Source organism: Mesocricetus auratus, unplaced genomic scaffold (assembly GCF_017639785.1).
Source record: "Mesocricetus auratus isolate SY011 unplaced genomic scaffold, BCM_Maur_2.0 Super-Scaffold_100676, whole genome shotgun sequence".
Classification (NCBI taxonomy): domain Eukaryota; kingdom Metazoa; phylum Chordata; class Mammalia; order Rodentia; family Cricetidae; genus Mesocricetus; species Mesocricetus auratus.
The window spans coordinates 139,340,168-139,358,023 of NW_024429266.1; the positions used below are offsets into that span (position 1 = coordinate 139,340,168).

General features: G+C 39.7%; 1 protein-coding gene across 2 annotated transcripts in view; it reads right to left on the minus strand.

Annotated features, from left to right (window-relative positions):
* Ctnna2 (catenin alpha 2) overlaps window positions 1–11,065 on the minus strand; it is a 1,132,589-nt gene extending 1,121,524 nt beyond the window's left edge. The window contains exon 1 of one of the 2 annotated variants that reach the window (XM_005078277.4): window positions 10,867–11,065. The gene's annotated coding sequence lies outside the window, so the exon portion shown is untranslated. The remainder of the gene's footprint in view (window positions 1–10,866) is intronic. The other variant, XM_005078278.4, reaches the window with a different exon arrangement.
* Between the last annotated feature and the right edge of the window lie 6,791 nt (window positions 11,066–17,856).

The window sequence follows — 17,856 nt, forward strand, 5'->3', positions numbered from 1 at the left end:
ACTAAAAAACTAGTGGGATGCTGACAAAAAAAGATGTGATTCCCTCTCCTTCAAAATTACCTTTAAGATACACAGGTTCAAACACCAACAATATAGGGTTTGAGTATGAAGCTTTAGAGAAAGGAAGCTATGTGGATCCCACAAAACACTCTATACTCTACAGAGACTAGGACACTCTATCATGCTTCAGGAATGATAACAAAACTCTTTTTAATCCCACAAAGTGAAATCACGTGAATGCTCAATCTAAAAATACAGACACTACTTCTACCAGAAGCAGCCATCAGATCATTCACACAGAAAATAATCAGAAATCACAGGAGAAAAAAAAATCATATGCAAGACATCTATCCCTCCTATGTACTTACTTGTAAGCTTTTATATGTGCAAAATTATCTTGTATTTGCAAAGGGGTGGGTGTGGAATCAGTCATCTTCATACTTGCAGGTGGAACAGAATTTATATACCGTTTAAAAGAAACCTGGCATTAACTATCAAAGTAGAAAGTGCACACGCTTCCTGCGCTAGCAGTTGCAGTTAGCTGCATTAAAACATACGGTGCCGGTTCATGTGGAAAGTAAACTTGTATAAAGATGTTTCTTACAGCCTTGCCTGAAATAGCAAAACAGCAAGCCAAGCTGCCTATGGAATCACAAAAACTCAAGAATTCATGGAAGACCCACACTGTACAGCAAATAACAGTGAAAATCTAAGGATAGAGACCATCAGATACCTGTATGGTGATAGCTTCCTCTTTAAAAGGTTTTATTTATTTATTTATTTATTTATTTATTTATTTATTTATTTATTTGGTCTGTGTGCTGGGTGTTTGTATGAGCATCACTTGGATTCAATGTACTTAGAGGCCAGAAGCTGGTGTCAAATTCCCTGGACCTGGAGTTACATGTCTTTATAAGACACCTGATGAGGGTACTGGGACCTGAATTCTGCTCTTTTGAACAGTTAGATACACCGTAAGTGACACATAAGTAAAGAGTATCACCTCTGTTAAGCAAGAACCCCCACACCCGCCATGTGTGTGTGTGTGTGTGTGTGTGTGTGTGTTTGTACATTTGCACAAGGCCAACATAGGCATTGGCTACTTATTTGCAGGTATGTCTGGAGTGGGTCCCCAAAGTTAATTTCTTGCCCATGACATAGACCATACTAGAAGGTAAAGCATACCAGACATTTTTAATTTATATATATATATATACTAAAAACTATAATTTCCAATAGCTGTGATATCTCAAAAACATGTAGAATTTTTATTTTGCCAAAAATGCTCAAATACATTTAGTTTTAAAATAAGATACAAAATGATACAATTTAAACAGTGCTTTAAAAAGACTTCACAGTAAGATAAATTACAACATACTTATGAGGCGGTCAGGATAGACATTTACCGTATGTTCACCTGGTGGGTAGATTGACTGCAAATTTGTTTTGTTTTGTCTTTTCCACGTATTTTCCTTGTTATTTTCCAGACAGTAGGTAGTGTTACTGGGTCAGTACCAAAGATAAAATCTTGTTCTTTTGAAACAATGTATCTCTTCTTTCATTCTTGAGATACCTCCATGTATACAATATATTAACATTTCTCCATTCCCAGCTTGTCTCCTCCCTAGGTCTCCCTGTCAACTGCAGTTCTCAGCACATCCCATCTCTCCACTGTTAACTCTCTGAACCCATCACACCCTGCAGGAACAGCTGTCCCCAAGGCTGCAAGGAATCCAAAGTTTCTCATGTAAGATCAGCTTCTCTTCATTATTGCAAGAACTGAGTTTTCCTTCAGCAAAAGCCTGGATTTCTCAGCCATGGCACTGCAGAGCTAGAAAGAACACCACCCAATCTAACATGTAGCAATTAACTGCTCATGTAACTATTTTATATCTGTGTATTGACTGTCAATTTGTGAGATCAAATACCATGTCTTACTCTTGTATGGATTTTGCCAAATATTCTAAACACACACACAGACACACACACACACACACACACACACACACACACACACACTGGCTTTCATACAAAAACCTGTAGGATTTATTCAAAAAAGAAACAGATTCAGACTATAATAGAAAATGTTAGAAAACAAGTATTTTTTTAGTCCATGCAAATGTACAGTTTCTACCCATGAAAACCACCTTAGAAAAGAGTTCAAGAATAATTACTGTTTTGGCTTCACCCTGAACAGGCAAAACATGTAAACCTTCTTGCCTGCGGTCCTGATTTCACAGATGGGCAAACTGCAATCAAGCTTGCTTGCCTGGATCACAGACTATTGCCAATGCTCACTTTTGCCTCCTGTCCTAACCCCATGGGTCCTACTTGCTTCGCACTACTTGACAATGTTTATGTGCTTGCCCACTTTCAACTGTTCCCGTGAATCTAAATGCCCTTTCCTTGCAGCTCAAGCTTTGAGCTACAATTTGAATTGCTTCCTCTTGTTCCAGAGCATCCTCTGATACCTGTTTCTGCCCACATGGCCAAAATAACAAGCTGTTCCAAAACACAAAGGGCCTTTGTTTCAAGCGCTTTCCAAAGGACTGAGAAGGCCATAACGGTCTGTAAATGCACTTTTAACAAACAAGGAGGCTTACTAGTCATTCGCTTTCTGGTCAGTCTTTCCATTGACTCTGCCCAGTGCTGAGCAGTCAGATAAGAGAGCAGGCCGCAGGAAGGCTTCTGGCAAAAGTTGCCTCATTTAGAGGCTCCTGCATACAGGCTGCTGGAAACTAGAGCAGCTGGCATAGTACTGGCTGCACAGGAGGTCAACATTTAGTGAGGCTGGGGCAGCAGGGCACTGAGTAACAGCTGAGCACAGTTCTTTACCTAAGCCCCATCCTTCTGGTATCTGAACACTTGCACACGTCCTTTCAATGCCTGTCCTTCCCTCTGTGGACATGTTGTGCACTACTGGTTTTCACAGAAAATTTATGACCTTATACACACCACCACCACCACCATCACCATCAGCTTTGCTAACTTTTCTTCAAAGAAATAACCTTGAATGGGATTTGACAGAGCTTTAGGTTGTGCTGGTTTAAAGGTACTGTGAGTGAAGCTGTCACAAGTTTTCACATAAAAGTTCGTATTTTTTTCTTAATTTTTCTCAAACATGTGAAAAAAAGCACTTTTATGATTAGGAGACATTACAGACTTTCCCAAAGTATTACATTTTTACCAGTCCTGCATAAGTGTTATATACAGTTGCTTCACATTCTCCTCTAAATTGAATGCTACCTTTCATAATTCAGAAACTTCATGATTGATTTTGTGACATTACATTGATTTTTAAGGTTCTATGTGTGTGCTTTTGCGTGGGCACGTGCACATGAGTTTAGGTACCTGTGGAGGACAGAAGAAGCTTTGGGTCCCCTGGAGCTAGAATTAGAGGTAGTTGGGTCCTCTGCAAGAGCAGCAAGTGTTCTTAATTACTGCACCATTCCCTCAGTAGCTCCACTCTGGTTTGGTTTTGTTTTGTTGTTTGTTTGTTTTGTTTTGTTTCATCATTTGGCTGAATAAAAGAATTCAGAGATGGAGGAGTGATGAGCAAAGGGGTCAAGACCATGATAATGAAACCCACAAAGACAGCTGACCGGATAAGGGGGAGCTCTTGAATCCCAGACTGATGGCTGAGAGACCAACAGGAGACTGTTCTAGACTCCATGAATGTAGTGCCAGGGAGGAGGCCACAGAAATCACTGGGGCCTTGGGTAGTAGATCAGTGTTCACCATGGTTTATGAATGAGTTTGTAAACCCATTCCAAATAGAAGGATGCTCTCTCAGTCTGGACACATGGGGAAGGGCCTACGTTCTGCCCAGGATGAAATGACAGACTTTAGAGATCCCCCCAAGGAGGGTCTCACATTCCCTGGGGAATGATGTGGGGATTGGGTGTGGGGCTGGGGGACTGGTGGAGGGACAAGGAAGTTGGGGTGGGAGAGGAAGCTGGGACTGACATGTGAAATAGTCATGTTTCAAAGTTAAATAAAAACATATATTGAGAAAAAAAAGAATTCAACACCTGGGCTGGAGAAATAGCTCGGTGGCTAGAGAACCTGTTGCACAGGTCTGGGAACCTGAGTCCTTGTCCCCAGTACCCATATAAAGGTTGGACAGGTGTAGTGACCACCTGTAATGTCAGCAATCCAGAGTAAGCAACAGAGGTTCCCTGGGCAAACTGGCTAGCTAGATTGTCCCAAATTGTAGCTCAGCAAGAGACTGTCTCAACAAGTTACACAGGATCTAAAAATATACTCAACATCAACATCTTATTTCTACACACAGGTGTACATGTGTACATGCCCACATGTGCACACATACATATGAATACACATTACCACACACACACAAAAGTAAAGTGTCATTCTGTGCACACATTTGTAATTCTTGAAACACACCTTCAGACAGTTTACTGTCTTTTTCCCATCAGACTTTTGTCTTCTTATGGAGGAGCCAGACTCCTATCTGTCATCTTCATATAGTCCCCTGGCACATCACAAGAGAAAGAAATACACAGATCTACCATAAGCCGAGTATCTTGAAGAACAAAAAATGCTGCAATTTAATTTTGTTAAGTCTTAACATAGCTTCAAATTCACAATTAGTGTTCTTTAGGCTTAATTTTAAAAAATCACACAAAGGTTCCTCTGTATTTCCTTTTAGAAATACATCTGTCTAAAATCATAAACAAATCTCAGTATTCACTGATTTTAGATTCTGTGGTTCAACCTACACTAGTTTCTAGACCAGTAAATTTTGAATAACAGAGACAAAAGCTGAGCAGACAGAGCCATAGGAAGACCACATGAACAAGGAAATATTTTATGTGTTGAGTGAAGCTGTACACATCCAAGGCAACAAGCTATTTGCGTAAATAAATCAGGTGTCTCGGTTGTAACGTAAATATTTCACAAAGGCAAGAAAGATGTCTTGGTACCACAAAGGCTGTGAGTGAGTGGTTTTGTTGTTGTTGTTATTTGTATTGTGTGTGTGTGTGTGTGTGTGGTGTGTGTAAGCCAAGAAGATAAAGTGCTTGCTACACAAGTATTCTCACCTGAGTAGAACTCCATCACCATGATAGCATAGCATGAACCTGTAATATCAGAACTCCGACAGAGAGATGGGGGCTTCAGTAAGGAGAATTTAACAGGCAATCCTGTCTCAAAGTAGAAGATGAGAAACGATGCCTAAGACGGTTCTTTGACATCCAAATATATGCCATGGTTTCTGACCACCCTTGTTCTCTCCTCTCTCCCTCCCTCCCTCCCTCCTCCCATCTGTCTCTGTCACTGACACACACACATATATACATGCACACACAAGCATAAACACCACAAAACACATACATATGCAAATACAGAAAAATATATATGCATTAAAAATAATTAAAACATGGATTGTATTATTATGACAACAAAAATATAAGAAACCACCAACTGAACAGACAGCTATAAATTCTATAGATTAATAGACAAAATTAGTCCATTTTGTGTCAGCCTTACCCAAGCTTCCCACTTGTTAACAATCTTTAACAGATAGGGAAAACAATTATGTTTCACACATGGAAATTCCTGTTGTCATTACCCATGAAAATAATGATGTAAGAGCTATACTTATGGGTCAAACCTTCAAATAAAAGAGTAACACTATCTTTTTTCATAGTAAAGGCATGCAATATTAAGTGTTATAAAATGACACGATCACTTTCTGTTGTTATAATACTCCCTAAGCAATCATTTCAAAGAAGTGTAAAATATATATTTGTGGCGGTGTTCAAATTCATGTTAACAGTAAAACTCACACTAGGAAATTAAAAATACCCCAAATACTTCTTTCTCAAAAATCTTCCATCACTTCAATGTAAAAACAAGCAGAAAAGACACATCTTAAATATTTTATTTAGATCTGTGGAATCTTTAAAGAATCTGAATGCAGAAAATGAATTCCAAGTAGAAAATAAAAACACCACATCCCTAAACAAGTCATTTACGCAACCACCTCAGAACACCGTTGACAGCAAGGGCCAGCAGTATATAAACGCTGGAAGGCAGTAAGGCTGTGAAATGCCATTTTTTAGACTACATACAATCATTATCATCAGGAACTCACAACTGTAGTTACCTGTACTGGACACACACAAGACCTGCCTCAACAATCAGTGAAGACAGAGGGCCTGCCTACTCTTTACTTGCTGAGCCCAATAGGTCCAGTGGATCCTTATAGACCCATTGTCACATAAACAGTTCTGGTTAATCTCAATGAGTTACAAACAAAACAAAAAGACACCATATTTGAAAGATATTTGTAGGAAGGATTCAGGGAGAGGTGTGGTAAGGAGGTGGGGATGAGAGTAGTCAGAATATGTGACATACAAGTGAAAGTGTAAAGCATTAATCATAAAGACTACTCTTAAATCCAGTCTCTATATTCAATTCATTTTTGGAAATATACACTTGCTTATAACTACTATAAGTTAAGATCAACTCTATGAACTATTAGAACTATGAAAATAAATAGAAGAAAACCTTTTTACTATAAGGGGAAAGAAAGCCTGCTGTGTACATGCATTAAACAGATTAAACATAAACGTTACAGACACTACTACCTTGAACTTGGTGGCAGAGAGCACTTCCTGGAAATCTACTTTTAAATGAAAGAATTCAATCCTACCACTTCCACTGTTAGATGGAAAACTTCCACAAAATAGTCTATGAATCTCAACTAAAATTGAAGGTTGACAGAAGATGTTGTCTAAGTACATTTGCCCCTCCAGATTTGGGGGGGTTGTTTATTTGTTTATTTTTCAAGACAAGTTTTGTCTGCAGCTTTGTAGGCTGTCCTAGAACTCACTCAGTAGACCAACTTGGACTCTAACTCACAGAGATCCACCTGTCTCTGCCTCCCGAGGTATGTGCCACCACCATCCAGCGCCCCTCAGATTTTAATGTGATCAGGACAGAGACAGTTTGAGACAGATTCTCTTGTTGTCACCACATGTTAATTTATCAATAAAATATCAAAAAGCATATTGTCTTTTGAATTCATTAATACTCTTGCATCCCCATGAAAAGGGAAATTAGTAAGTAGATAACATCATGAGTAAAATATAAAGCTCCAAGAAATATACTTACTTCAAGAAGTTCTGTTTTGTATATGTTAAAATAAAACATCTTCTCAGAGGTATCATTCTGGAACACCCATGGGGTGAGTAAAAGCACGGGGAGGTATGATAATGGCAGTATTAAACGATTAATGTCTAGGAAATGTCAAGTGTTTCCTGCCTCACAGTTTAAGGAAAAACCAAGAAAAAAATATTGTGAGTCTAAGTGTGGCACAGACTAGGTTCTGTGTCTTATGACAGGAGGAAGTACAGGATTTGATAGACACGGATAAAACACTTTCTCCAATGACTAACTGATTTATCTGAGCTGGCATAATATTGACTATGATGACATGTTTAACATCTTTTAAAATGTTCACAGTTTAACCAACAGTCCAGAAGATGAAGAGTCTTGTTGATGTGCCTCCCATTATACCAAGCTTCCTCCTCCATTTCTGGTTTGACTCCAGGTGCAGTACCCACACTATCTGACATTCTTCTCTGGGATTTCCATGCAAGTCTGAGTGTTCCTACTAAATAAAACATTTTTTCCTGGTCACACAAACATCTGTCCCCTTTAGAAATGCTGTAATACCACTCTTCCACCCCTGAGGTGCATAATCCTATATACTATGTTGGAATGTTTTAAAATCTGTCCACCTAATTAGAGTAATGCTAATGTGAAACATACTTTGCTCCAACTTTTGCACTAAACGCATTTAACCTCAAAGAAAACTCCATGAATCATAATCTCATAACACTGATAATGCAAGTTTCCTAAATTACAGGTAAGGAAAATGTTCTTAAGCAAGAGAAGCTGAGCTCATTTTGGAAACTTTCTCCAAAGACCTAGCTCATTGCAGTTGTGAAACTGAACCTAATGCAAATACCTTTTATCTTCAAGTAACCTACAGGTTGAGGTCAAAGACATGTCTTTTTCTTCTTCACACTTCTTTCCATAGCTCATACCACACAGCATTAGCTTGCATGTGTGTTAAGAGCCTGATAGGAGGGAAGCATAAAGAATATATGCAGAATATTTCCTATGGGGGTCCAGCATGTTCTAAGAAATCTTTATTTGTATTTTAAAGGCCCATGAAATTAAAGGCAATGCTTCTAGAAATAAAGTCCTTAAGAAGGTAGTGCATATATGTGAATGTGTTTTTGTTAGTTAGAGTGGCAAGCTGTTTTATCTCATGTTTGTGTTCTGTTTTGGGCGTGCTGTAGTACAGGCCAAGGGCCTGGATCATGTTGTGCAAGGAAACTATAGCTGAGCTATGCCCCAGCTACATCAAATTGCCTCTTTATGCATTCATTCCTTTTATAGTTCATATTTTATTCATTTCACTCATCTACTCTCCTAAGATACTGTCATAAACAAAATATTTCATTTTCTATTTCTTTAATAACTTCACTCTGCTTTCACAATATTGATGAATATTTATAAAAAGAGTCAGATAAAATGTGCCTTTCTATCCATAGTGAGCACTGCATTCCTATCTGAGATACTCCCTCATCACTCTGAGCAGGAAAACTGCAACATAGAAAGCAGGCTGATAAGAGACTACTCTTCCCACACTCACAACCCCACAAAGAAAGTGTGATAGATTGGCAGGCAAAATAACATTTGAAAGTAAGTTAGAACAAAACAAACTTATTATCCTCATCAGATTGTCATGAAAGTCTTCCATTGGCTGAAACTTAGGGCAATAGCAAAAAACACACCTGTGTGCAGATTCACTGTCAACTGCTATAACCATTCAAACACATGTTGACCACAGTTCGGCCTGGAGACATTAGTAAATGATACTTCAACTGAGCTTCTGCTACATGGATGATAAACCTGCCAAGCCATGAAAGAAACTACATTCCTCCAGGGGAAGGTAAAAGGGGGAGACCTCTCCTGTTTCCTAGTATTATACACTTCCCAAACACTTATCCACATGACTAAAGGTATCAGTTGTTACTCAGATCTGCACTCTTTCACTAAGAAGGCATTTCTCTTCATTTCACCTCCTACTGTACATGCACATGAAATGCAAACATGCCTACTGCACTGCTGAAATGTCATCAAAATCTCAGTAAAAAGAATAAATGCAACTCCATATCAGAGGTATAGACTGGCAACTTCAGGGAATCCAGTTTTGGTTGCTCTGCACACGCTATTCATATATAAAAATTTTGCTGTCTTAAAGTTAAGCTTGGGGGAGATGTTTACGTTCAGATGAATTTCAACAGGACAAAATATAGTTCTTTAATTTTTCAGTTTGTTTTGTGCACATAATTAGACTCACTAAGATGATACACTAACCCAGCATTTCTGTCCTGCTATCTAAGTAAATGCTGTCCAAGCAAATCGTTAAGAAACATTTCCAAACAAAACTGCCATGCCATCCTTGACATAAACTGAAATGGGCTTAAGTGAAGCTAAAGAAAGCGATGTCAAATGCAGGATTCATTGCAAGTAACTGATGAAAAATTGACTGAAAATGTTAAATTCTTAACAAAAATCCCCAGAGGCAATTCAACTTTTCAGTAAGTGTAAATCTAGGACTGGGCACAGTCTCTCGGAACATTTTTCTTCAAGGATCAGGATTTCTATAAGGTGGCTGAGAAGGACTGAGGGTGGCTGTGCTGAATTCTATCACACAGCGAATGCTACCAAAATGATACGTTTACAAGACAGCAGAGTACAACCTCATTCTGCAACAACTGGTTAGCCATTCTCAGTCTCCTGAAGTTAACCAGGGATGAACAAAAAGTGCATCTTCCTATCTTGTCAAACCAAGTTCCCAGGGTGTTTTGCATTCTGAGCAAAACACATTGTGCATTGCGCCGGCATTAAAGTTGAGAGAGTTTCTGTCCCTGAAGTAGGTAGTGACAGAGCCAAGGACACACAGGTTCAAGTCCAAGCTGAATATTAGGCGGGTGGCTTGAAAACGTCAATCCAGAAAGGCCTAAGGGAAGGGATAAGGCTTCCACTGTTGCCACCGTCCCTCTCCCCTCCCCTCTTTCTCTCTTGTTCCCTTCCAAGCTTCTCTTTCCTTGCGGTTTCTCATGGAGACGACAATCAAAGAAGAGAAAGCTGGGTTTTAAATTAGTGTGATACACACTGGGAATATACAATTCCCAGGAGGAAAATGAAAGAAAGGAAGAAACTGAAGAGGGGAGTGGGGGGCGGTTGGAAACATATCTAAGTGGCAACCTCCCCACCCCCACCCTTTATAGCACATATCCGTAGATTGTTGCTGGACTCTATTCCTTCCAGTTCCCAGTACTCTATCCAACTTGACCCTTCATCCTGACAATGTAAAGAACTGCAGGGCATTCTCTGTGCGAGCGTGCCTCTCTTGGTACATGAGACCAATTTACCAGAAGCCCCTGAATCCGGACAGTTGTAACAGGCAAGGATGCTCCCCACCATCCCACCCACCGGGAAGGGGGTGAGGTTAAGGAAGGGTGAAAAGAGATGAAGAGAAGATAGATAAAAGGCATGCAAAGATGAGCTGGAGGGTGAGTGGCTGAAAGAAAAACAGAGAAGAAAGAAAGGGTGGGAAGGAAGTAGGGCTGGGTGAGAGAAGAAAGGGATGAAAGAAAGGCTGGAAGGCAGAAAGGAGCGGAGAGGAGAGAGGGATGTTGGGAAGGATGAGGGCGGGAGGGCTGGGGAGCAGAAGGGAGGGGAGGATGGAGAGGATGGGAGGGAGGCAGGAAGGGAGGGAGGCAGGCAAGGATGGAGGATGCTCTGCCCGGGACTCACCTCTGTGGGTCGGTGGGAGTTTCTCGCCTCCTCCTCCTCGTCCTCTGTCTGCAGCAGCTGGCGTGGAATGACAGAAGCGGCTGGAGAGGCGGCGATGAGGACTCGGGCAGCTGCTGCAGCTGCTTCTGGCCGAGGTGCGGTGCCGCCCGCTCCGCCCGGGTCTCCGCCTCACTCAGGGCTGCCAGCAAAGCCGCTCCCCCTTCCCCCCGCCCGCCCCGCGTCCTGCCCTAGCGAGCGGCAGCGGCCCGGATCGCCGCTAGGGGAGGTACCCAATGCGCACGCGTAGCCGCTCTCTCGCTCGCTGGCGCGTGCCCGCGGCTCGCCCGAGCTGGCAAAGGATGAGCACGCGGGCGCGTGGCCCGGGAGCGCCCAAGGGGCGGGACTGGAGAAAGGCGCCACAGAGGGCGCAGGTGCCGTCTCCATGGCAATGGCGTTACCCTCTGGGCGGGGACCAGGAGCTTGATGCAACCCGGCCAGGAAGGGCTGGACTTCTGAATGATCTGCGTGGGTGATAGAGGGCTGGATGAGGACTCACACTCAGAATGACCGAACCACGTGGAGCAGGAGGGCAGAGCACTAGTGGACCTCCTGGAGCCCCAAACGAGGGAAAACCTGGAAAAGAATGGGACTGTTAGTGAAAAGAGGGCCGAAGCTGTTTAACAAACCTCTGTGGACTCAGTTTCTGTGGAAGGCATTGCAGTTATCTGTATTAAGCACTCTAGGCATGTTAAAGTATCTATAACGTTTAAGGTCACTCTCTGTCCTCCTAGGGGTTGCACGAGTGGGGAATATGAATAGAGACACGGATGCCTTGCCAGACACAAGTACTGCAAGCTTGGTGATGGGGTCTAACTGTGAGACATACAGGCAAAAACGGTACACAGCTATATCCAGCGAGAAGCGTAAGTTACAATTGTCTTTGTTCGACCACAGTGCCGAATGACAACTTTGGCTTTGTCTTGTACTACATCAAAGCAGAAAAGTGCAAGAAGGATTGCGGCAGCTTGGAATGCAGTCGATGTTTATTCCAGCTGGAATCCTCTTCCACTACCATTGAATCTTTTGTTCGCGCCGTACATAGATGCCCTGCATCACGGGATGCTCGAATTTCTCTTGCCCTTTCACCCTTGGCTGTGCCCGGGATATTTTCCTCCACTGTTGCGCCTAAGTTGCAAATTTGTAGTTGTTAGGAAATTACGTGGAACTCAGCTGTCCTCCTGTCTCTAAGTTACCTCTATATGATCCTCTATCATTGTCTCCCAATGTATCCTCGACTTTGCTTTCCTTTCCCATCACCCCTTGATCATCTTTAAAACGTGTAGGGAAAAGCGGACAATTGTCAGCAAAGGCAAGCTTTAGCAAACATCTTCATCGAACCATGCTGCTTCAGGACCATGGACAGTAGTTCCACCACCCTGCCAGTTTTCTTCCCTCACTCAGAGCCTTTTCCCAGCTCTCAACCTATAGACATTGGAGAAATACTCCAAAGAAGATGCAGGTTGGAGGAAAGAGGGAGGATAAACAAACAAAATAAAGCAACTAACTAGCTAAATAAATAGATACATACAGATCACTTAAAGAATTTGTGGTAAAATATATGACCCCGTCAACAGGAGCTTGGAAGCTGGTCTTAAACTAGAGTTTGAAGAAATCGTTTCTTTGAAGTAAAACCTTGCAAGATTTTATAATGAGGAGCTGCCAAGGGTCTGGCTGGTGAAGTGCTTCAATAAAAGCACATGGAGCCTTCTATAAAGCAAGAGGGATCTCTAATTTTAAATGTTCGCAGAATGAAGACTAGTAGTCCCAGCTAAAGGAGGTGGAGTGTTCACTCAAAGAGATGGCCTTTCTCTGATATTATTACTATGATATGTCTGCTTTGTTGTTGTTGTTCTTTTGTTTTCTTTTTCTAGGCAGGGTCTCTCTATGTTGCCATACATTTCCTGGAACTCTCTCTGTAAACCAAGCTAGCTTCAAACTCAGAGAAGCACCTGCCTTTGCCTGCTGAGTGCTTGGATCAAAGATGTGTGCCACCACTAACTGACTATTACTGTGATTTTTTCTCATTGTTTGTGTCAAACTGAAGGGTATAAACAGAAATATATAGATTTTTAGGTCTATTAGTTAGGTTTGCATTTATAATTCCGCTCTAATTGACAACAGATTAATCTAGATCATGAACTTATATGTGCAAATCAGACTGCCCTTGTTTTATTATTTAATGAGTTATCAAGACTGTAAGATATTTTTGAAAGTAATATGTTCGTACATTTTTAAAATAAGTGTTAATTGTAAATATACTGCAAAACCATCCCTGATTCCTCATACTATTGGCCCATTCCATGCTTTCAAAATTCATCAAATTGTTGTCTGTCAATCGCATGGCCTAAAAAACATGTAAGGTAATACATATAAGGCACATTAAGTCAAATGACAGATGATATGTTTGCTTCCTACCTCCAAGGAATTTAATAACTCATAGTTTGAATGAAGGGAATCCATTCTTTTGCCTACTCTTATTGAAAATTCAAACACAATGCAAATTTAGTCATTTCTCAAATGACAGTATAAACAGTACATATAGATATATCATATCTATCATTGAACTTCACAAAGCTATTATTTTGTCTTTTCCATTTATACTTATTTCTTTCTTTTTTGGTGACTGGTTTTTATACACCTTTCATTTTTCTTTATTCAAACTGTTGCCCTTCATATGTAGTCCTCAGAAAAACATCAGTCTCCCCTGTTCATATTAAATATCAATGCCAAAATAAATAACAAATGGTACTGTTAAATCTACACTTTTGTGTTCAAATGGAAAACTATCATATAAATTAAGGATAATTTTATCTGCAATGGTGTGACATCTAGATTTTTAGAAAAGACTCCAAAACAACACTGAGAATCTTAAGTAAAATTACACCTAGAGCTTATACATTTAAATGTCAGATCTCTGTAAAACAGGGCCCTCATTCAGTCTGTCAGCTTTTGAGATTTGTTTCTTTGAAGTTATCCTGAGCAATTTCTCTTTTAAATAGGGTTTCTACCTTGGAATCACTGCAAAACTGGAAGGAAAGTAGAATGCCTGTAAATCTTTTACAACTTTCCACATTCTCACCTCCCTTCTACATTGACCCATCATTATCTGAATTTATAGTAATATTGAATTCATAGTAAAGTTTCTTCTTGGTTTGATATAGCCATTGTATTTTACAAAGAATTATATGTGTCACAAACCATGGTATCATAAAGGAGTGATTTTCCTGCCTTAAAAACTTGTCTGTGATTTGTCTATTCTTCCCCTATTCCTTTCAACCCCTGACAATCATTTGCCTATGGTTAGGATTTATTTGTGTCATCGTTTAATTATATGTATGAATATGTAGTGGAGTGCATGTAAGTGTAGGTGTATGGGAAGACTAGGAGAGCATGTTAAGCCCCATGAGTTGGAGATAAGGTGGTTGTGAGCTACATAATGTGGGTGCTGGGAACTGAGCTCAGGATTTCTGCAAGGCAGTGTACACCCTTAATCACTGAGACATTTATGTAGTCCTCTGTTCCCCATCTGCCATTTTAGTTGATCTACAATTTCACTTTTTCCCCCAGATGTCCCACTGGTGTAATCATACTGTAATTTTTCAGATAAGTTCCTTTTGTTTAGTAGCACATATGGAAGATCTCTGCCCTGACCCCCTAGTCCATGGAGAGTTTCAATTTTTATGACTATTTTCTCTTTCACACCAAATGATAATCCATTAAGACTGGATGAGTCAAAGTTTACTGATTCACATACTGAAGAACATCTTAGGTGATTATAATTTTGGAGAATCATAGCTAAAGCTACCATAGCAATTTCAACTTTAACAAACTATTAACTACATCACATCCCACCACATCATTCATTACCTGTCAGTTGTACTTTGTATAGGTCCTTCTTATTTTTGGATATCTATTGGAACACAGTCAAGAGAATGATGCATGGTGAACAATCCCTTGCGGAACCATGAGGGAGGATCCAGGATGAAAAACCAGAGGGCCTTTGACCTCAGGTGCATTTTGTTTCCTGGATTGTTCTTGGATGTGATTTCATGCCTCCCGTGTTAAACATTTACATTTAATTTGCAAGATTCATTTATTCTTGTTGGGTGTCAATAAATAGCTATGGAACCCAATCTGGTCAGTGTATCCTGAATCTGGATATGGCCTTCTGCCTTATTTTCATAAGTTCCCAGGTATAATCTATATTACATGCCAAGCAACTGTCTTTATATTGTTCTGCCCTGAGAAAATTCTTGGAAAGGGCTGCTCTCTTAATATTTAGTATGTGGCATATACTTGCATGTTCTTCTGATTGTGTTGCTACCTTCCTTACATCACTGATTTCTTTGTTTCATTCATGTAAAAAAAATACACTGTAATTGAAGCAAGTTTGTCAACAGCATTAGACTGTAGTCTGCTCCATTTTTTTCAGGCTCCAAGATTCCAGGTTCAGCTGACAAGATCTGCACAGGTTGGCTAAAAAAGTTGACAAATATCAACCACCATCTTTATACTATTGTTTAGAAGGTAAGTAAATAGTGGAAATCTCACTTTAGTTATTTGTATGTGCTCCTTCTAGTCTTAGGCCTTTAAAAATAACTTTCCCTTTGGCTCTTATTTTTCTGGCAATAAGCCATACATGATTAGCAATTCTAAACATTATTCTTTCAGACACATTTATTACTGATATCCCTAGATAATCACATATACAATATATGTTTTTAAGCAAACATATGACATTTAAAAATAAGCATATTAGGTTATTTGTATTTCTAAGTAAGATTAAATGAGTCTGTTATGAACTACTTGTGTAAACTGCCTTCCTTTCTCATGTTGGAATATTTTCACAGTATTTAGCATGATTTCTCATTTTTATATAGAAGTGATAAAAAAGCTCAGAGATTATTTAATGGAACTATATCATACATATTTGACCAAAGATCCTTCTTGCTCAAAGCACCAGTTCAGACTACAATTCTAAGGAATATGCCTTGGAAAAAGTTAACTTTGTTTCACTTAGTATGCTTTTCCTATGAGTTTGTTTCTGTTCTTTCTTGATTAAAAATAAATCTGATCCACCACTGCCATTGTTATGTATAACAAAGAATTATTTCACAGGCTAGAGAAATGGCTCAGTAGATAAAGCAGTTGTAAGAAAAGCATGATGACTGAAGTTCAGATGCCCATAACCCACAGGAAAAACAAGCAAGCAACATCAAAACAGGCGAGCATGGTGGACATTCAGTTATCCCAGGCAGGAAAGACAAGGATTCTTTGGAGTAATGTGGCTGCCCAGACTAGCCAAGTAGGCCAGGTCTGGGTTTAGTAAAGACCTCACCTCAGTAAATAAAACAGAAAGTTATGAAGGAAAATGCCTGATGTCAACCTCTAACCTCAGAATATGCACACACACACAAACACACACACACACGAACAATTTTACAATGAATATCTTTTAGTAATAACCCTTTTCTATTGAGCCCCATTGTTTTCACAGGTGGGAAAACTGAGATGGAGCATTATTTTCCCCCATAACCATCACAGATCAAGTTAACTGCTACATAAACCATAAGCAGCAGGTGGTAGTGCAGTAACAAGTAACCTCAGTTGCCAAAGCTTTCCTTGATAATTCCAACATTACTACCTATATCTGGAATCTAGTTCATCATCATTATTACAGACAAAGAGAAAAAAAATCAATTGATCAGGCTCAGGACTGATTGCTTTTATTAGATCCAAAATAGAAACATAATCCAACTACCATGTGCCCAGAACACAAGCAACATGAAATCTACTGTAAACTGTTGACTTCTGTAGTGAATACAGAATCTCTGGAGTGATAGCTTATAGTATTCTTTACATGAGTTTTGGTTACTAAATATGATTGGTAAATACATAATCACAATGAATGTCCTTTACAGATTATTTTCTTTTATGGCAAGCTGAAATAATGACTTCCACCATTTAGACATGAAATGAATGGGGACTTTAACCATTTTAGGATACAGAATTTGAAGCACATTTTTTAAAATAAAGGTTGATGCCTTTTCACCAGTTAGAAATTTAGTTGGGTGGGATCTTGGCTGAGTGCACCACTCCCTTTAATCCATTTCTTAATCTGTTTATCTCCTTGAACATTTGACTTAGCTCTATTCTACTTCCTGGTACTTCTTTTCTCCTCAAATTGTACATTTTATTTTGGCTTCCTTAGTTTGTTCCTTTTCATTATAAATCTTCATTTGAGTTAACACTAATAACCACAGAATAGAGTGTATACTAGGCTGTTTTGAGATTTCCTGGTAATGGCAGCATGGAGGTAGACATTGTGCTGGAGAAGGAACTGAGAGTTCTATATCTTGATCTGCAGGCAGCGGGAAGTGAACTGTCTACCACATTGAGCATATTTTGAGCAAAGGACACTTTAAGTCCAACCTCCACAGTGACATACTTCCTTTAACAAGACCACACTACTGCAACAAAGCCACACTCCCAATAGTGCCATTCCCAATGAGCTTATGGGGTTCTTTTACATTCAACCTACCACAATTGGGTCCAAAGTGTCACATTAAATGTGACCATCATATTTATGCTTTTGGGAATAACTCTTGCATGAGAGGACTGAGTTGAAAAGTAATGAGTGGATTGCAAGCCCACACAAGTTTGATGCTGGTTCCATTCTGTTTTTCTCAGTATTCTAGGTTATCCTTGCTAATGGAAGAAAAATACCTTCTTCAATCAGCAAAAACACTAAGTTCTTACTTCAGCTTGGAGGCAGTGGAAAATATTTACCTATCACATGTGCATCAGGACAATTTGAAAAGGAATTTTTATCAATTTAAAGAGACTATAATTATAACTGCCCATCAAAGATTTAGGCTGCCTATATTAACACAGGCAATGTCCTGGCTATAGAAAAGTCCTTGTTCTATGTATAAATGGGCATCTACACAT